Source organism: Schistocerca nitens, chromosome 4 (genome assembly GCF_023898315.1).
Source record: "Schistocerca nitens isolate TAMUIC-IGC-003100 chromosome 4, iqSchNite1.1, whole genome shotgun sequence".
Classification (NCBI taxonomy): domain Eukaryota; kingdom Metazoa; phylum Arthropoda; class Insecta; order Orthoptera; family Acrididae; genus Schistocerca; species Schistocerca nitens.
In genome coordinates this window covers 860288744-860311481 of record NC_064617.1, presented here as the reverse complement: position 1 = coordinate 860311481, position 22738 = coordinate 860288744, and positions in this window count along the sequence as shown.

Genomic DNA, 22738 nt, shown 5'->3' with positions numbered 1-22738 from the left:
TTGCCTCATATCCAAATGGAATGGGACAAAAAATCGGTAATGCTATTACGAAGCCCCTCTGACGTGCACTGTACAGTGGCTTGGGTAGTGTACAGCAAGTCATAATGAGAAAATCTATTCTCAGGACCAAATGTTGTTACGTACAAGTTAACAATAATCAATACTTTTGCTCATGACATATTCATTAGAAAATGACCAATGTGACCTACGTGAATGATATCTTGCGATCAGTAACCATACCAGCACAATACCACAGACGCCATTTTTAGCAGGACAATGGGGGACCTCGTGTTGCTACACGAACACGAGCCTTCTTGGTGCCACAGGATGCCAGCCTTATACGCTGGCCCACCAGTTCACCAGACGTGTCGCCAACCGAAAATGTATGGGGTGTAGTTAAACGACAGGTGAAGTGATGTGACCCAATCCCAACCACCACTGATGAACTTTGGAACCAAATGAATACAAAATCGTTAAGTGTACCACAGAATGCCTTTCGTCTGTCATACGCGTGGGTGCCATGACGTGTGGAACTAGTTATTAGGGCCCATGTCGGACCCTGTGCCTACTAGGCGACAGGGCACATGCTGAACCGAGGTGACTGAAATGCTAATCATTTCTGCAGAACATAGTAATGTACATGTCCTGCGAATGTCAACACATCCTATCGTTCAAGATGGTCTGCTTTTTTTGAACATGAGTATACTAGGTTCTGTGAACTAGTCATATACACTCTGGGACGAAAGAAGACGCACCACGTAGGAGTTAACCGAATTTGAAGGAAAATGGTAGATGTGATGTACATGTACAGGCAATCAATGGACGAGAATTTACAAAAAATTAATGATCTATTCAAGATAAAATCGCAAAATGAGCAAGCTCATAACCCGTTGGTCTACCTCTGGCTCTTATGCGAGCAGTTATTCGGTTTGGTATTGATTCATAGAGTTGTTGGATGTCCTCCTCAGGGATACGGGACTCACTTCTGCCCAATTGGCACGTTAGATCGTCAATATCCAAAGATGGTTGGAGGGCCCTCCCCGTAATACTCTTAAACGATCGAAATTTGTGAAGGAGCCGTCGACCTAGCTCCCCAAGGCAGACTTTGGAAAACACAAAGACCAGCAGCAGAAACTCCCGCCGTGTGCTGGCGGGCATTATGCTGCAGAAATATAAGCCCAGTATAGCTTGCGAAGAAAGGGCAAAAAGCGAATACTGTCGACGTACTGCTGTGGCATAAGGATGTCGCGGATGGTTGGTTGGTTGGTTGATTTGGGCAGAGGGGACAAAACAGGGAAGTCATCGGTCCCATCAGATTAGGGAAGGATGGAAAAGGAAGTCAGCCGTACCCTTTCGAAGGAACGGTCATGGTATTTGCCTGAAGCGATTTAGGGAAATCACAGAAAACCTAAATCAGGATGGCTGGACATGGATTTGAACTGTTGCCCTCCTGAATGTGAGTTCAATTTGCTAACCACTGCGCTACCTCTCTCGGTGTCGCGGATGACAACCAAAGGGGTCCTGCCATAAAAGGAAACGGCACTGAAGACCATCATTCCTGGTTATCAAGCCGTATAGCGGGTGCCAGTCAGCATGGTATCCCACTGCTGTCCGAGGCGTCTGCAGACATGAGGACTCAGTTAGAAGCGGAACTCATCATTGAAGACAATTCTACTCCAGTCACTGAGATTCCAGGTCGAACACGTGTCTGGAGACATCCCAGACAGTGGTGGTATACCAACCTGGATATCACTCATCATACAGCGCGACAACGAGGAATGATGGTAGGGGTTGCCATCTATTTTCATAGCACGACCTCTCTTGTCTTCATCCACGGCACTCTTGCAGCTCAGCGGTAAGTTGACGATACCCTGCGCCCAGTTTGGTTGCCCTTCGTGGCAGATGAGAGTTCCTATTCCTTCTTTTCATTCTAGCCAAACCCTACCTTAACCAGCAAGGTCGACAGCTCCCTCTCTAATTGAGATCGTTTGGAATATTATGGGGAGGGCCCTCAACCGTCTCGGCATATTGACGATCTATCGCGCCAATTGGACAGAATTTGGTCCTATATCCCTCTGGAGGACATCCAACAACTCTGTCAGTCAGTGCCAAGTCAAATAATTGCCCGCATGAGGTCCAGAGGTTGACCATCGTGTTACTGGCTTGCCCAATTTCTGAAGCTCTTTCTCTTGAATAAACCATCCATTTTTTCTGAAATTGTAATCATTTCTTTGTTTGTACATGTGCATCACAACCGATTTTCGTCCTATTTGGATAATTCCTTTGTGGTGCGTCGTTTTTATTTGTCTTACATTGCATTTAAGAAGACACTATGTATTATCGTGGCTTTGCTATCAGTCCTCCATGTGGCACAGTGTTCAAAATGGCTCTGAGCACTATTGGACTTCACATCTGTGGTCATCAGTCCCCTAGAACTTAGAACTACTTAAACCTAACTAACCTAAGGACATCACACACATCCATGCCCGAGGCAGGATTCAAACCTGAGACCGTAGCAGTCGCGCGGTTCCGGACTGAGCGCCTAGAACCGCTAGACCACCGCGGCCGTGCACAGTGTCGAACACCGTTCGCGCTTCGGAAAACTTTATTCGGTGCATTTCTTTTAGTTTTTATTAGAAAATCCTCGCGATGTAGAAACGTTGTGACTTAAGTGGATGAGTAGCGCAGCTCGATAGCAGAGTGTACTCGAAATCAGCGAAGAGAATCTCGGCTGCGTGGAGTTGCAATTAGGCAGGCAATAGCCGAAGTGAGCAGCGGTTGCGTTCCAAAGCTCCGGCTGCGGTAGCTCGGGAGGACAAAGGGCCGGCTAATAACGCTCGGCGCGGCCCGGCCGGTGCGGGTGCGGGGGGCGGCTGTGGCTGCGGCTCGGGCAGACCAACAGGTGACGGTGTGGCGCCGCGTCGCGCCGCGCTCCTTGCGTGCCATCAATAGCGGCTGGCACTGAGCGCGCTATCGCTACTCGCTACTCATTACACGCTGCAGCCAAACAAACGGCCGGCCCGGCCTCTGCCACTACCGTCGACCCCAATCGACTAAGAGCGCGCCGCCACAATCGATGGCAAATGTTCCTCTCCGCCGCCATCGATATACGGGCAAGAAGCGCTGGCTGGTAGTTTCAGGCACTCTGCTCGAGTAGCGTGTCCTGTGTCCTGCAGTTGTCCAGTTCCTCGTCGATCAGTCTGGCGCCGAAACGGAAGACAACAGACGGAAAGTCGAAGTATTTATTGACTACGGTTCGCAGTTGATCCCACCTTTCACATCACGTCCGGGTCCTCTGTCATTACCCCAAACCTCGGAATGCTTGTCACAGTGTTTGTCTTCTCAAACTCACATCATTTCTCCACCTAAATCACTTTCCCACCTTCCTCCTCACGATACAGTTTCATTCACGTGTTTACCTGTGGTTGCTCGTCAAGCCTGCGATCACCGTCCTCCAATGGACCACAGAAGTATCAAAACTATCAACTAGGCTAATCTCATAGCCACAGTGTTCCGACTGGAAATAGTCATTAATACATCGAGATCATTTCTTTTGAATATATTATCTGCATTTGAAAACACTCAGAGTTCAGTTCCAACCATACCGATTTTTAAGGATATGTATTGAAGAAATCTGACGTTGCTGCTGATCAACCAGCCCTATCCACGAACCCGCAAATAGGAAAAAATAAATTGAACATATATTCACGAATGTTGAGCGTCACACTAGTTGGCAAATGGCTTATGTTGATTCAAACTCCCCCACTCCGTTTTCCTCACAGAAAAATTGTATCGCAAAGGGGCAAGGCTGCGGCGTGATCCCTTTCAAATAATGTTACGTGTTACATTAAATAACGTTCAGGATTACCATTTCTCGTTTATTCTCTGGTCTACAGTCCGAGAACTGGATAGTTGTCGCTCTCTTTGCTAGTCGATCCTGTACAAGGCACTTCAATTCTGTATAACTACTGCAGCCTTCAACTATTAGAATCTGCTTACTATGGTCAGGACCAAGTCTCTACGGGTTTACCCCCATTCCTCCCTCCGTTACCGAATTCATGGTCCTTTGATGCTTCGGGATGTGTCTTACCAATCGATTTCTTCTTTAATAAAGTTGTTCCACGTTTTTTTTTTTTTTTTTTTTGATTTCTCAAATCTGATTAAGTATTTCCTCCTTCGTTATCCAATTTCAACACTCTTCTGTAGAAAAGTTATATTTACCTTAGTCCGCGGTCGCACGTATCAAAAGCTACATTCCTCTAATTTTAAGAACTGTTTATTGTTCACGTTTCACTTACATATAAGACTAAAACTACAGATAAATACCTTAAAACGCTTTGTAATACTTAAATTTATAATAGATGTTAAAAAATCTCTCTTTCTCAGAATTTATTTCGTTGATATTGCTACTCTGCATTTTCTATCCCTCTACTTTGACCAGCATCATTTATTTTTCTGGGAATATACGTAGAAAAGTTGACTTGTTACTTTTACTATCTCATGCCGTGATTCTCTTGGCATCGCCTGATTTAATTCAGATTCATTCCAATACCCTTATTATTACTTTCGTTGAGACCCAGTTAACGGCCCCTTTAAAAATACGTTGTGAATGTCGCTCAACGGATGTTCCAAATAAATATCCGTCACTAATGTAATTACAGTTTCATCGCATTTTAATAACTTCTCCCTGAACATGATTTCACATTCCAAATTTCACCTCGATTAGCTTCACTGCTTGCTTAATGTAGAGACAGTATAAACTCGATGATAGACTGCAACTTTGTCTTAGTCCCTTCGCAACAACTGCTTCCCTTCCATAACCCTCGACTCCTATAACTGCAGTTCGGTTTCTCTGCGAGGTGCAGATAACTTTTCACTCCAGTATTTTATGCCTGCTGCCTTCATAATTTCAAATAGAGTTTTCCAGTCAACACTGCCAAAGGGTTTCCCTAAAACGTCGTATTATCAATATTGTCCTACATTTCTCTGGATCCAAAACTACCTTATTTGTAAAAGGCGAAATGATATTCTCCTTGACCTCTGGGGGTATTTCGCCTGTTTCGTGCATCTTGTACATCAGGTGAAAAAGTTTCCGACATGTCGAAACCCACCCTAAAATTTTTTATGTATGAAAAATTGAACGTAATAAATGCAGTGTGTAAATTTTAGCTGATAACACACACTGCAAGTATTTGTTAACAACTGATGAAGTTATTCATTGTTGTCGGACGACGACGCGCTTATGAAAGCGATTTGTACACCCCTCTGTGCCCAGCGCGCAATCGGCCGTTACAGGGGGGCGCAACGGTGTGCCACAAGCGAATTCGAAGCACTTAAACTATACAACAACTGTCACGTGTCATTAATGTTTCGACTAAGATGCAGTTCGTATCGACTGCTAAAGTTTACAAAGATGCCTAGCAAACGAAAATAACTGAAGGCAGTGTGTGATGTTACAGACGACTTCCATCAATTGTGAAGTAAATGAATTGAAATGAAGTATTTGTTACACATACATCATTTTATAGCAGTTCTTGTCGCATAGTTCTTTTAACACTTCCTGAATAACGTATATGTTAATAGCAATGTTTCTTATACCAGGCACAATTGACGTAAGAAATATTAATACTTTCACATGTGACACAGTAATTACTAGCTATAGTTAAACGGTATTGTGGTGGATTAAGAAATGGTCCCGGAATTAGCTCTGCTCATTGTGCTGCATACCGCCCGTACTTGAAAGGAATTCAGAAATTTGCCAATGCAAGCTGATAATGCACAAATGACTGAAATTTAAGAATACTGTCTACTTGATAAGCCTCAAATGATATGAAACTATCGGAAATTATATTGTCCAACAGTCGAAAAACCTCTATATTGAGAGTTATATTGCTGGTTCCGGGTGAAATCCGAGTTATATCAACAGTATTTTCGTCGTCATCCTTAAAGACAGAGGTATGTCCAAATCAAGAGTCCAACAAAAGTAGTGAAATAATTTCAGCAATTGGATAGAAACAGTTTCGAATGAAATGTTAAAAATAGTTATTTCGTGTTTTTCCAGATTTTTATAGGTCGATTAAGAAATATTTTGTGACTAAATATTCCTTTTTCTATTAGTGGTCCTAATATGTCTTGACCGCCCTGAAGACAGATATAAAGCTGCGGAAACATTAATCCACTCATACTTATCACTTTCATTGTCGTATGTGAATGTTCCATAGCATTAACTGACTGCACAACAGACTGTCTTTTTTCGTCTCCAAACGATAAAGTGATGTTCGCTCGCAGTTCTTTCATAGAACCTTACTCATCGGCGTTAGACGCAGCAGATGTGGAGATCGTAGCAAGCTTCGACTTCACGTCAGCAGTGAATTAATTACGTATTCTCTACTCTTTTACTTGAAGTAAACTTCGTAGTTTTGCGATTTCCTACATCGTTAGATTTTCTGAATTTGTTTAACCAAGCTCGGAGAAGACTTGAAATCAGTAATGTTCGTCTCAATTGCGATTCGGAGGACGCAGTCTCATAGATCTCCACTGGGAACAGTGCACTGGCACTCACGAGCAGCTCTACGTGTTTCATATCTCAAAAATAATCCTCTTAAGCACTGCCATTCATGATATTTATTCAAGTTTAGGGGTTTACGCTGATTATTAAATGGAGGGGTAACGGGAATTTTTGTTCACTCCCTACACTAAATTTTTCGGATAATTTTCGTGTCACAGGTTTGCGAGTTTCATTTTGCGTGTATTTATTACATCATGCAGATATTTAATCCATTTGTACTGTTCACTGTCAGATTTTACGAATCAAATACCGGGTTTGCACACTGTTTAACATTAAGCGTTTAACACAATTGTAACGTCCCTTTAGAAAAATTATGAATGCAGTGCTCGAAAAACTCTTACGTTATTTGATACAAAGACAACTGAGTAAAACTGAACGTACTCAGACAGTTCTCTCTTTACTTCTTCTGATCATCATTAAACTGACACACAATATTTTTTAGCGCAACGCAATCTGACTTTCAATACTCCCTACAAATGACTGGCCCTGACTAACAATAACCTATACCTTTCATGAATCACTTACCGCACAAAAATCTTCGTTACTCGAACTATAGAAATACAGCGAGCGCCAATACTGCCACCTAAATAAAAGATTCTAACTACTGAGGGCACTAACTACTGCTAGGCCGGCAAATGAAAGATTTTGATAGAGGACAAACACTGTATTTAGAACGAGATTTTCACTCTGCAGCGGAGTGTGCGCTGATATGAAACTTCCTGGCAGATTAAAACTGTGTGCCGGAACGTGACTCGAACTCGGGACCTTTGCCTTTCGCGGGCAAGTGCTCTACCAACTGAGCTACCCAAGAACGACTCACGCCCCGTCCTAACAGCTTTACTTCCGCCAGTACCTCGTCTCCTACCTTCCAAACTTTACAGAAGCTCTCCTACGAACCTTGCAGGACTAGCACTCCTGAAAGAAAGGATATTGCGGATACATAGCTTAGCCACAGCCTACCCGCGAAAGGCAAAGGTCCCGATTTCGAGTCTCGGTCCGGCACACAGTTTTAATCTGCCAGGAAGTTTCAACAATGCATTTACTTTAATAGCGTTCAAAAGTCATCATATATATATCTATCAATTCATGACAACCATCTTTGACAGCCAGAGTGGCCGAGCGGATCTAGGCGCTACAGTTTGGAACCGCGCGACCGCTACGGTCGCAGGTTCGAATCCTACCTCGGGCATGGATGTGTGTGATGTCCTTAGGTTAGTTAGGTTTAAGCAGTTCTAGCGACTGATGACCTCATAAGTTAAGTCACATAGTGCTCACAGCCATTTGAACCATTTGAGCCACATCCACCCTTAAAAATTTCCCTTTTCTGGCGGACACACGTCCAGACCGTCCGCTTATAGCAACCTCTCAAAACTTTGGCATATCTCTCTCCACATCCACCACTGCTGGCGGCTCACCTCCAACTGCACAACGCTGCAGGCTGTTCACATCCAACTGCCCCACACTACAGTAGCGAATATTCCAACAACGCCAACCAGCTACAGACTGCACACAGCACAGTCAGTAATTTTCTTACAGAGCGCTACGTGACGTTACCAACATATAAACCTAAACAGCCTACTTACATAGCCCCCATGCTCCCCAGAAAAAAATTTATAAATTGTTTTGGGCAGTGGTCGATACACATTTCCTATTTTTTTTATATGAACGATAACAAATATATCAAATGCACACAATTATTGATAAACTGTTGGTCAAAAGTAAGAATTGTCCTCACAGCCCATAAAGACAGTCCTGATCATTCATCACAGTAGTACAAAGTCTGAGCAGTAAAGGAAAATGCACACGCAAGTAGTTGTTTCCATGCAGTCTTGAAGAAGTAGTGTTGTCCTTCCAACGGAAAGACATTGCTAATTCTTGACATGCAGACAGGTAATGGGCTACAACAGAGCAAACCCACAGCAGAGTCAGTCGAAGTTTTGAAGAATATTGGTATGCAGGTCATCACAGAGCAGACCCACTGCAGTCCTTGTGGAGATAATGGTATTGGTGGGCCGTCACAGGTGCAGACTCTCTGTAGTCCTTGTAGAGATGGCTAGCAGCCATCCGTAGTGACTGTGCAGGTACACAATCACCAGCGAGGAGTCCATGAACCACCACTTGTGTAAACACAATTTTTTTTTTAAATATCCTTAACACCAGAAATGCTGTTAACCAGTCCCTTTCTGAATTAACACGTGTGCGAACCCTAACAGTCCCTTTTTTTTAACTTTTCACCTATTGTGCAAATGTATTGTGCATGACCAACAGAAATGTGTGCAGTGAAATGTGACTTAATTTGAAGAACTGGTGTCTATACAACTATAAATTTACAACATAAGAATACAATTACAAAGGTGCAAACTACATCATTAAGGAACATAATAATACAGATAACATTTTTTAGTAATACAGGCGTTACAAAAGAATAGAAATAAACATATACATTGGTGTTACAGCAATTATGACATAACTAATGAATGAGAATATTCAAACATTAATTTGACATATGACCATTAAAGGAAAACATAACAGAGTAAATAATATCCAAACCTTTTGCCAAAGTATTTGAGGATAACAGTATTCCTCATCATAGTGAATGTAGCTTAGTATTAGAAAAATTCTACAACATAACTCTTTTCAGATAAACACATAAAGACAGGAAGAACACAAATACACAACGATACACAAACATATAGCCGAATAACACAAAAGGAAAGGACGGGGTTTGCTTTCAGTGTAACATTTGCTACTGCAGTCTAGCCCAAAACTTCATTCCATAGATCTTTCCTCTTATTTCAACATTTGTTCCCGCATAAAAGTGTCCTATCTAGGCATGCTTTCTGCATTTATATGTTCACATACCTCTTACCTCATTATTTATTTTCCATTATCTTACCTCATCATTTCTTTCCAAGAAAATTCTACCTAAACCTGTTGTCTCTAAACCATACTATTTTGTTCATATCCTCTTTCAAACTAATTACTTCATTGTACGCTACCTTTTTGGCCAAACCTTTTTCTTATACCTTGTCAATCCATTTGTTCCAATTCATCACAACTCATTCTCTTATATAGCCTAACCCCTCTTAAGCTAACTTAAATCTACTGAGCTCAGACATATATTGTAGAGAATGAGGCAATGCAGCAGCACAAAACAATTAAGACAAACAGCCATGACAAAAAAATGAAGATTGCCAAAAGAAGCAGCAATAAATATAAATTTATAAAGCAAATGCAACATTACATCAAATATGAGCCAATGTACAGCAACAAGGATAATAAATCAGTAGTTAAACTGGCTTAATACAACATAAAATTCAGGAGGACAATGCCTGAAAAACAGCAGTTGCAAAAGCAATAACTTATACCTAAACAGAAAAAGCTCAAGCAGAAAAAATATTACAGTAAATATAGGAAGTGTCTGAATCCTATTTCACATCTTAAAACTAGAGTGGGGCATCACAATAACTTACTCTACAAAACAAGTTACCAAGTCATTGAAAAAATTATGTATTTATGTATGCAATTCCTGTGAAGGGAAATGTCTATTTGTGCTCCCTTTTTTAAGAAAGTAGATCATAAACATATCATTTAATGCATCTGTAGACAGAAAACATTTCTATTAGTACATCTATTAATTTTTTTCAAACCAATGCTGCAGTGCAGCTAAAAACTAGATATTAGACAAAATGAGCAAATATATACATAAAGCCAGGCATGAAACGTCATTCACTAGCCATATGGCATTTCGTAAGGCAGTAAAAATATGTCTGAACTAGGAAGACAATAGATGTAAAATGTTTCTCATCATTTCATCAGGCATTTCAGTAAATATCAGGAAGTATGAGCTCCAAACTGTAATCATATGTTTTCAAGTGTGAGCGTGTCGTATTTGCGATGCTTTCTCTCCACCTGTGCCTCTGAAAGGTCCACACTAATGGTTTTTTTTTTCATGATACTGTCACGCAGCTGGGCGCCCACAATGCATTATGTCAAGGTCACCTGCCTTCCTTACCAAAATATTTATGACAGCAGTTTCCACTACAGTGACAGTTTCATAAAATTTAATAGGTTGAGAATTTACGTTGCAAATGTGTAGAAACAAAATCCCATAAATATAACAGTGTCCAAAAATTTCCGCCGGCATTGTGATACATTCACACATGCACACACATTTCATAACTCTTAAAGTATGATTCTTGGCTCCCAACATTGTTTTCACAAACCCATGCCCCTAACCTCTTCTCATTATTCATATACATTTAAACACATAATAGCAATCCTCATATAGCATCATCTTTTTGATAATAAACATATCTCAGCAGCATTAGACACATAGTCGTCGCAATTATAACATCATAACACCTTAGTCAAATCTGAAAACGTCGTAGCTTCCTTCAATAATTTCAAAACCAAAAAAAAAGAAAAATTCTCTGCTCAATCCTGTAGTATCATCTACCTCAAACGTAATTCAAAAATCATGATCCCATACCAAACATCTCATTCATAGCTCTCATAGTATCACAATGGTTCCAAAAAAATATGGTTCACAAAATACAGACAAAATACAATTTCGTAAGTGTGAATTCACTGATGCAGTAAAAAAAATGTTTGTCTCTCTTAAATGATCAGATAGCTGTGTAATTCTGTGTTACAGAAATATGGCATCGATGTGTAGAGTTGTATAAGCAAATACCATATTACCTATGGCTCTTAGAGCTTGCCACACGCTTAGTACACGAAGTAGGCGTGTACCCCCTGTGGTTTACTGTAATAATACCCTCAGGTGTTACAGATTACAGCAATGGAATCAAATGTATCACCGAAAACCTTCGTTGTATCTTTGTAATTCAAGAATCTATTAAAAAAATGTTCCAAGTACAAAACTTTGATCACACGAATGCGTGTCCTGTAGCACTAAACTGTGCATCTTGCTGTAATATAATTTCTGTCATTACTTAACGGTAAAAATGTGCCGAGTGTCGTAATTATCGTCGTCCATAAGCAAAGTTTTGCAGAAGTCAATGTACTTACCTCAACATAAACAAAAGTGAAGTGCTGTGCGTATAGATATCGTAGTTATTACACTTATTGCCATGATCAAGAAAGTACTATACTGTAACATATTGTTGTGCTACGGAAAAGGCTGTCTCATTGTAACTATACCATAAAAGTTATTACTAAAACATGTTTTACTTTACAGGATAATACAGAAAAACTGTGCAGATATAAAACAGATACAGCGCAAAAGGAACAATGTAAATTGTGTCAGTCATTAATAGCGTCGTGACATAATCGTGTATCTGTCAAACAAACCAAATACTGAGTCATCTGTAATCTCACTGAAAGTACTTTCAATCCACTATGTATTTTCAAGCAAACCAAAATGTTGCATTAAAATCCCATTAACAGTATATGTTCTGAGTATGTAAGCCTTATAGTCGTTACGTAATCGTGCAACTAACAAGCAAGAATGTACACACAACAACACTGTGTCATCTGTTCACTATAAAAATGCATTCATAATTACTGACTTAATAAGTTCCCTAGGTTCCTGCCTGGATAGTTGACTTTAAAACATTGTTGCATGTTAATAGTTTCGAAGTGTGACAAAGCGTTCTAGTAATGTGGAGAAGAAATCTTATAGCAACGACTAATTCAGTAAGCAAATTATCTCTCAATAAACGGTTTTAAGTGTCAAATGTGGTGTAAGCCTTTACTCTTCCTAGTACACAGAGTTTCTACTTCAACGCAATTATCCTGTGATATACGTCGGATTCTTTAAGATTCATTGTAAATGAAAAAGAATTTCTGACTCAAATGTTTCTTCTTATGTGACAATGAATGAGCTTTAATGAGAACTTTCTGACCAATATATAGATCTTTGTATTTGCTTTACCGTGTAGTTTTCTCCTTCTGTCTGCAGCAGAATTTATATTTTTAATACTCAAATCAATTATGTCTTTGTGTCGAAGTTTACGTGTATTCGGAAAAGGTACAACCTCTCTGTTTCTGTTTGGTGGTTCTTCATTCTTCAGTACAAGAACAGGTGATAAAGCAGTGGCGTCATGAGGCATTTCATTCAGAACGTTTTGAAATAACTGTAAATATCTGTCCCAATACTGATGCTTTCTGTGACAATAAAGTGTACAAAGCTTATTGATTTCTTTCATAATCCGTTCAGGCGGGTGAGGACAATGAAATAAAAACAGGTTTGATTTTATGATTCCTAAGCATGCGTGACCAAACAACAGATCTGAATTTCGCTCTGTTATCTGAAATGGCTTTACCAGTGTGTCCAACTTCATTTTTTAACAAAGGCGTTGGATACAGATCGTCCTGTGGCTTTACGTAACGGAGTGAAAGAAACAAGTTTTGAAGTAAGTTCAACAGCTACTAGAACATACGAAAACCCATTCGATGTTCTGACAAGGGGTCCCAAGAGATGAACAGCAGCATAATCTTTTAACTTAGAGGGAATGATAAGAAACAACGGAGCACGATCTCAGATGGTAGAAGGTTTAGCTTTTTGAAAAGGTTTACAAATATACAAGATTCTCTGAATTCTCTTTTCCATATTGTTAAAATAACAAGTCGTCCAAAAAATATGATACCATTTTCGTGGATCCAGATGTGCGTAGATGAAATGGATGTACCAGATGAGCTTATTAACAAAATCGTCAGGAATGCAAAGTACCCATATATTTTCATCAACAGTGCAACGTTTGAAGAGTATGTTGTTTCTAACCAGATAATAATGCCGAATCTGTGTGTGTGTCTTTTCATGCCATTTACTTTTGATGTCTTTCCAGATCGGATCTTTATCTTGTTCATGAGCAATGTCCTTTAAAGATGCGGTGATGAAGTTTTCAAAGGCGACTTTCTGAATGTAAAGAATAGTGAAATTTTTCTCGAGGTTGCCTTCTGTGTTACTTTTCCCAAAACCAGCAGGTGCACGTGACAGTGTGTCGGTAACAATGTTCCCCTTGCCAGGAATGTAGACTATTGTGAAGTGGAAATCTTTCAGAAACTATGCCCAACGTTGTAACCTGTCATGATTTGATTTTGAAGACATAAGAAATTGTAATGCACGATGATAACCATATACTTTTATATGTTTACCAGAAAGAAACAAACAGAATTTTTTATAAATGCCCAAACCATAGCCAAAGCTTGTAATTCAGTGAAGGAATAATTCTTTTCAGGTTTTGTTAGCACGCGGCTAGCAAAAGCAACGGTTTTCTGAACAGTAGTGTCATTTTCTATGGCTACTTGCAGTAAGTGGGCACCAAGACCGACTTTAGAAGAATCCATGCTAAGGCAGAAATCTTGTGACAGATTTGGGTGAGGTAGGATTGGCGCATTAAGTAGCGCTTCTTTCAAAGAATTGTATTCCAACTGTGGCTGTTCGTCCCAGTTGCTAATAGTATTTTTTCCAGTGAGAGAACAAAGTCTTAGTGTAACTAGAAGTCTTAGTGTAACTAGAATTTGCATATGCAGAAAACGACGGTAAAAATTTACGAGACCTAGAAAACTATGGACTTGTTTTTTTGTGGATGGAACCGAAATGGCTCTGATTGCTTCTAACTTTTCAGGATCCGGCTAAATGCCTTCAGAAGAAATAATGTGTCCCAAAAACTTAACCTTTGACCTACTGAATTCAGACTTTTCCAAGTTAACTGTAATTCCGGATTCTGCAAAAACACGTAATACACTGCTGATTATGTTGTTCCCATGAGGCTTCTGCTATTAGAATATTGTCCACATATAAGGTGATATGACGTTTTAAGAACTCAGGTAATATGGAATTCAGCACACGAATGAGTGCTGCCGAAGAAATGCTCAAATAAAAGGAGTTTCCGAAACTGATAACAAACGCCGAAACAAGAAAAACTGTGTATTTTCTACATTCTGGATGAAGTTCGATCTGATAAAAGCTTACGACATCTTGTGAATATAATGCGGGCAGTGGGCTGGAACGTCGTACTGGACAGAGGACGTCTGCTATTCTGACACCAAATGCAGTGGTAAATTCTGCCACCGAATGTAACGACAACACCAAATGTTGTGGGAAGACGTCGAAGGCAATGTATTAAGACTCGTGTGAGCTTTCCAAGTGATTTATTGTTTCCAACTACAGTGACCCCGTTCCTCTCGATCTGCATGACTGGGTACCGCAATGCTGAGGACACCGCTGTCTGCAAAACGGGTTGGCGTGAAATGGCTGCCTCAGTGACCCGTGTGTTCACTGTGTGTCTGCTATGTATCCCAGCGGAGTTGCAGCATCATCAGGATGCCAGCAGTCGACTCAGCGGTTTGCATCCCTGCCGACTCAGTGCCGCTTGGTGTGAGCTGCAGGCAGCCAGCTGCATGCTTCTCGCCGGCGTGGCTGAGATTGCGGCGACAACGAGCGCCTGCGATCCAGCATCCGAATCTGTGACCCTCGCCTCGGGATGCCTCTGGCGTTTGTGGGAAGCCAGGACGCCTGCCCGCAATAGCGAGCCACATGGAGTGGCCTGCTGCTGTCTGGCTACAGACCCCATGCCAGCCTGAGAGGGTCGAACCAGCAACCCGCCATGGACTGGAATGCTGGTGCCCCATCTACTGCAGCGTGTAGCGGGTGGTGTAACACACCCGGCAGTCTAGGAGAGATGCCATACTTGAATCAATCTCATTAAAAACCCACAACTATTTATATGTGGCTGTGCGCCTCTTTTTTGGCATACATGCTGCTTCACATCACGTACTCATTACACCCTAGGTTGGTCAGTGGGCCCCTTCTGCCTGTGATTTGTGACATGCAAAACAGCTACGTATACTCTTTCAGCAATTTGACAGGCCTATGGCCTGTATTTCACTTCGCAACTGTCGGTATGTGTAACACACTGCAGTCTGGCCTGCACCTGGCTGTATCTTGTGCTCAGAATATTGCACAAAACTAACTTACCCTATCCTAAACGGTGGTGCCGCTACGATATCTTCAACAGAACAGTTCCATGTTGCTACCAACAAGAGAAGGTAGCCATCACGATCGCCAACATCCAAAGCGGATAGACACCGAAAGAAGAAGAATGACAGACTGGATGTGGTACTGAATATGCTTACTATGAATTTTATTTTTGAGTACAGTCTAATTTACGTCCACTTCATTTATATGGTAAGGAAATTTGCAATTCCATCTACACCTACATCTACATGATCACTATGCTATTCACAATAAAGTGCCTGGCAAAAGGTTCAATGAAACACCTTTGAGCTGTCTCTCTACCATTTCACTCTCGAATGGCGCGTGGGAAAAACGAGCAATTAAATTTTTTTGTGCGATCCCTGATTTCTCTTATTTTATCGTGATGGTCGTTTTTCCCTATGTAGGTGGGTGCCAACAGAATGTTTTCGCAATTGGAGGAGATAACTGGTGGTTGAAATTTCATGAGAAGATCCCGTCGCAAAGAGAAACGCCTTTGTTTTAACGATTGCCACTCCAATTCAGGTATCATGTCTGTGGCACTATCTCCCCTTTTTGCGATAATATAAAACGAACCGCACTTCTTTATACTTTTCCCATGTCATCCGCCAGTCCCACCTGATGCGGATCCCACACCACACGGCAATTCTCCAAACTAGAGCGAACAAATGTGATGTAAGCAGTCTCTTTAGTAGACCTATTGCATCTTACCAATAAATCGCAGTCTTTGGTTGGCTCTACCCACAACATTATCAATGTAATCTTTACAATTTAGGCTATTTTTAATTGTAATCCCTAGGTATTTAGTTGAATTTACAGCCTTCAGATTTGTGTGACTTATCGCGTAATCGAAATTTAGTGGATTTCTTTTAGTAACCACGTGAATAACCCCACACTTTTCTTTATTCAGGGGCAATTGCCACTTTTCGCATCATACACATATCTTATCTAAATCATTTTCCAATTCGTTTGGGTCATCTGATGGCTTTACAAGACGGTAAGTGATAGCGTCATCTGCAAACAATCTAAGACGGCTACTAAGATTGTGTCCTATAAGGTTAATAAACATCAGGAACAATAGAGGGCCTATAACACTTCCTTGGGGAACGCCGGATATTACTACTGTTTTACTCAATGACTTTCCGTCTACCACTATGAACTGTGACCTTTCTTACAAGAAATCACGAATCCAGTCGCACATCTGAGGCTATATTCCATAGGCACGCAGTTTGGTTAGAAGACGCTTGTGAGGGGCGGAGTCGAAAGTCTTCTGGAAAGCCTTCTAAAAATATGGAATCACTTTGACATCCCCTGTCGATAGCACTCATTAATTCATGAGCATAAAGAGCTAGTTGTGTTCCGTAAGAACGATATTTTCTGAATCCCTGATGACTATGATCCAATAAATCGTTTGCTTCTAGGTAATTCATAATGTTCGAATACAGTATATGCTCCAAAACCCTACTGCAAATCGACGTTAGTTATATCGACCTGTAATTCAACTGATTACTCCTACTTCTCTTTTTGGGTGTTGGTGTGACGTGAGCAATTTTCCAGTCTTTAGTAGGGATATTTCTATGAGCGAGCGGTTATATATAAGTGCTAAATATGGAGCTATTGTATCAGCATACCCTGAGAGGAACCTGACTGTTGTACAGCCTGGACCAGAAGTTTTGTCTTTATTGATTTAAGCTGCTTTGCGACATCGAGGATATCTACTCCCATGTTGCTTATCTTGCCAGTAGTTCTTGATTGGAATTCAGGATTATGTACTTCGTCTTTTTCCGTGAAGGGGATCCTGAAAACCGTGTTTAATAACTCTGCTTTAGTACCACTGTTATCAGTGACTTCACCATTGTTATCGTGCAGTGAAGATATTGATTGCGTCTTGCCACTGATGTGCTTTATGTATGACCAGAATCTCTTTGGGCTTTCTGCCAGATTTCGAATCAGAGATTCGATATGGAAATTATTAAAAGCATCTCGCATTGAAGTACGCGTTATATTTCGAACTTCTGTATAACTTTGCCAGTCTTAGGGATTTTGCGTTCTTTTAAATTTGGCATGTTTTTTTCGCTTCTCCTGCAACAGCGATCTGATCCGTTTTGTGTACCATTGGGGATCAGTACCACCACTTATTAATTTATATGGTATATGTCTCTCAATTTCAGTTGATACTATCTCTTTGAAATCATTCCACAACTTTTCTACGCTGACATCACCAGTTCGGAAGGAGTAATGACTGTTTCTTAAAACGGCGTTAAGAGCATTTTTATTAGCTTTTTTAAATAGATATACTTTGCGTATCATTTTGATGGCTGTAGATGTTATGGCATTCAGCCTAGCAGCAACTGCCTTGTGGTCGCCAGTCCGTGTATTCGTCGCGATACTGACTATTTGTCCAGGGTTATTTGTTGGTAATAGGTCAAGTATGGTTTTGCAACCATTTACGCTTCGAGTGGGCTCATTAACTAATTGTTCAATATAATTTTCTGAGAAAGCGCTCGGTACAGTTTCGGATGACGTTTTATGACTGTCGCCGGCTTTGAAAGTATAGTTTTTCCAGCATATCGAGGGTAGATTGAAGTCACCACCGATTATAACTGTATGAGTGGGGTACCTATTTGAAATGAGCCTCAAGTTTTTCTTTGAGTGTCAGCAGCTGTATCTTCTGAGTCATGGGCGGAGGGGGGGGGGAGGGGGAGGGGAGGGCGTCGGTAAAACGAGCCAATTAATAGTTTAGTCCGATTGTCAAGTATAATGTTTACCCATACTATTTCGCAGGAACTATCTACTTCAACTTCACTACAAGGAGAAACACGTCATATGTACCGACATGAGCCACGACCAGCAGTTCGCTGCACCCTGTACTCTTCATGGCATCTTGAAGCACCCTTCCACATCCGGATTGACTACCCCCCTTGGGAGCCATGTTCCTAAGGGACCCCATTACGCGCCTAACGTTGGAGCTACCAGCTACCAGCGAACCCACCCTCTGTGAGTGCACAGATCTTGCGGGCTGAGCAGCTTTCTCTGGTACAGGGTGGACGACTGCATCCGGCTCAGAGACATCGTCAGCCACAGAAAACGCCCGAAACTTGTTTGTGAAACGAACCGAGGAGGCCCTACGATCGGCCCCTCGGAAAGCTTTTTGCCGCCTTCTAGACTTTGGAATGATCTCCCACTCGACCATGCGTGAGGGGTCAACCTCAGTGCAGGCAGTACCCGGTGCGGCCACAGTGGTGGACCGATCGCGGGACACGTGGGGTGTGCTCAACGTCTCTCGCATCCCCGCGTCCGTCCCCCAAAGTGATGCCCCTTGACAGCAGCCTCAAGCTGTGTGACGGAAGCCAACGCAACCCGAAACTGTGAGCGAAGGGTCGCCAACTCAGCTAGCATTCCTATCCTTTCATATCCATTACTGCAGTCGCTCCTGTTTGAACCTCGTAAAAATATATAACAAACAAACAGTGTACTCGGCTAATTAGCAGCAGGAATTCGAAGTGCTCTCTCAGTAACAGTCTAAACGGTAGTCAGCTACAATAACGAAATCAAACAGAAGCCTATACGATACGAGGGTCGATAACAACGCCGGTACTGTACGCTACGCTGTTATTAAAATAAAAGCTTGTGCCTAGAAAGCACTCGAACACGCAAGAAATTACAAAACTAATCTTGTAACTCCACAGGTATCTGTAAGTAAGTCGCTGCTGTTCGAATCTCGTAAAAATATATAATAAACGAACGGTGTACTCACCTCATTAGCAACAGGAACACGAGGTGCTCTGTCTCTGGCGGACTATCCATTTCTTTGGAGTTGTGTTTTCCGAATTTGTGGGGGGAACAGAAACAGTAATGGCTAGTGTTTTCTCAGAATACCAAGAATTTAATGGAAATCAAGAACCACCAGGCTCTGTTCTCAGGCCAGGGTATTATGCTTAGAATTTATGGGAAAAATATGCAGTCATTTATATTGTGTGAATGTACTATTGGGTACTTAGATGGTAAAGGTTGTGTTGATGTGTTTTTGAAAAAAACAAGCCCGATTAGTGATGTTTACTTTAACAGACGAGGAGTCATTTTTACGTCAAAGAGATGTTATCCGAAAGTTCTTCGTTAGTGTGGGGTTACGACTTGTAGATTCAAAGAAATCATTATGAAACCAGACGTCGTCGATGTAATGTATCAATAAACAAAACAAGTTCATGAATTTAATGTTACAAGAAGGTAATTAGAGATATCAGAACCTTTGTTTCGAAAATAGAAGAAACCACAAAAATGTAATATATTCACTTTTCTTATTGAATTAAACTTTTTTGAAACACATACATTTTGTTTCTTATTCTCCTAGACCTAAGACAGATTCTCACCTATCTCATTCACGCCAAAAACCATTACATAGAAAAAACCAATAATATTAGCGTTTCTGTTACTTTTCGCCTCTCTCTACGGGGTGAATGGAAACACCAAGTTTCTATTTACTTATTTTTTTTCATTTTTTTTACGTCGTACAGCATGCGCTAGCTCCAAAATTTTTTACGCGTTTAAACTTAGGAAAAATATCTATAAATCCATATAATTATGATTTTTCTATTTATTTTTTAAATTATCAACTTTTCTTTTAACATTTGTAACACAACAACCTGTTGTAAATGGAAGAGTCACTTTATTCAGTCACAAACACGCCATTGCGGACGCACAGGCGGCTAAGATCAGGTCATATTCGCGTTGACAGCTGAAATCATGCTTGACAGGAGGATGTCGAGGGCTAGTTTCATACTATGCTCAACAGATGTCTCTGGACTTCCATTGGCACCTAAGGTGATCGCGTCACCGGGAAAACCCTTCCGTTGGGGAGTACAGTGGTTGCTCGTTTGTCATGTGCGATTCCGTGTACAGTGCAAAATTAACGATTGCCCCGAAATTAATAAATATTGAACCATATGTGTCACTGAAGAACAAGTTGGCTCATTTGAAGCGGAAAACATGTGCGATTACGCGCCTTCGATATCCGCATTTGTTTGTAAGTTATAGTAAGTTAAATGTTATAAATAATTCCTGAAGTGTAAAAGTGAATATCTCGGCTACATATTACAGTATTGCAACAAACGATGTGTCTATGGATACATCTCGTAAAACTGTATTGGACTGTAACATTAGATTTACTGAAACTGTTCACATTCTTAAATGAGAGGCCGCAAGATAGATTTCACACAGTTAAAATAAGCTTTTCTTACTAAATAAGTAGAGAAATATTTAAAATAGCGGCAATACTGTATACTTTAGATATATAGGAAATTATTTAATGTATAATTTAAATTGTTTCTTAATATTTACACATATGAATACGGAAACGGAGGAAAACCACAGAAAATATTATTTATCAATAAACTATGGTAGATAAATAAAAACTGATAATAGCATAATACTTCTCGAAAACTTTCTATGGAATTTTATGCATCATATCCGTATAAAAGTTTAAAATTAGGAATTTTAGCAATTTTCCTTCTCAGTGACTTCATTGGTGCTTGACCGAGGTTTCCTGGATGAAGAGTGGCAATTTGGAGGGGGGTCCAGGTTCTGACGCCGTTGGAGGCGGCGAGGCTGTGTTAGCATGTTTTAGGAGAATGTTTTATCTGATGAGCGGTGAAACAGCCACCAGTTCGCGTGTGTGAATTATTCAGAGTTCCTTCTTTCGGACAAAGATACTTTTCGATATCTGATGAATTTGTTACCTTTCCAGTTAAGTGTGATGCAAGCTGCATTTACAAGGTTTCATTGTGTGGCCATTGTGGAATTTATAGTTTGATAAACTGTGGAACGTTAACTGTTTTCTAAAGACAACTCAAGCAATTGATAGTCTTTTATTCAGCCACCTCCAAGATCTTAAGAAACTTGGTCAGGTTCTGCAATTGATTTATTGTGAACTGTGACTTGCGTATTTTTTATTATTTTTATTGAAAATGAAATCGAATTTGTGAAACTGTACAAAATACCTTAGTGCGTACGTGATTTTGCATGGCAAATGCTGCCTGCGTTTAAATTAAATGCTATTGTGGAACGTTGTGTAAATTGCGACGAATGTAAGTTGGCGGCTCATGCACGAATCGTAGCCAAACTTATAAGTCCAACCACATTTGCGGGGGTCTAATAAAGTGTTTGTGCTCTGTAATGTGTGAGTAAAGCTTTTCGGGCAGTAGGCAGTGGGGACTCCGAGCTGATACAGAACTGGTGAGCAGTTTAGAATTTTGATTTTCGGTGGCCGGCCGCTATGACCGAGTTGTTCTAGGCGCTTCAGTCCGGAACAGCGCTGCTGCTACGGTCACAGGTTCGAATTCTGCCTCGGGCATGGTTGTGTGTGATGTCCTTAGGTTAGTTAGGTTTAAGTAGTTCTAAGTCTAGGGGACTGATGACCTCAGATGTTAAGTCCCATAGTGTTTAGAGCCATTTGAACCATTTTTTTAATTTTCAGCGAGTTGATGACAGAGATTGTGTTTCATTTCGTCATCCGCAACACATGCACATTATCATACAACTATTACGGTCGCAAGTTTAAAACTTTCATCTTCACAACTTTTTACGGTAGCAAAATTACTGATGATGGCCAAAGTGGTAGTTAATCAGAAAGAAGATAAAAGATGTTCATGGCACAACTCGACTGAAACTAGGTATAGGTGGACATGCCACATCCTGAGGCACCATGGACTATAGTGCGTTTAAAATTAGTTGCGACTTTAGACGTTTGGTTGACCAGAAGGGAATGTGACGCCGTTGCCCAGGAAACACCAATGGTGAGCCGGCTTTCTCTACCACGCCACCAGCGGCTCGGCTGGTAAAGCGCCCCTGATGCCACAACATGAATAAACAGTATATAACCCTTCCAACTCTGTCTCTGTGTTGCCACGTATGCTATACCCCGACAGAACAAATAGTCCTGTTAGGGGAAAAGCCAAGTATAACCCTCTTACTAAAATGTAGTTTAGTTACCAAATAAAGTACACTATGGGAGGATAGGCCGGTTAATAGGAAAAGCTAATCAATAGAGTTACCCTTTTTACATGATTTGACTGTGTTTTGTCTAATAGAAAAGTAAATCAGACTATTCTGTTCTTTTCCTTAGATGTTACCCAGCTGTTAGAAAGAAACGCAGTATGAATAGTACTATACTGAAGCTTGGACTGCTCAGTTCCACGTTAATTTAGTGG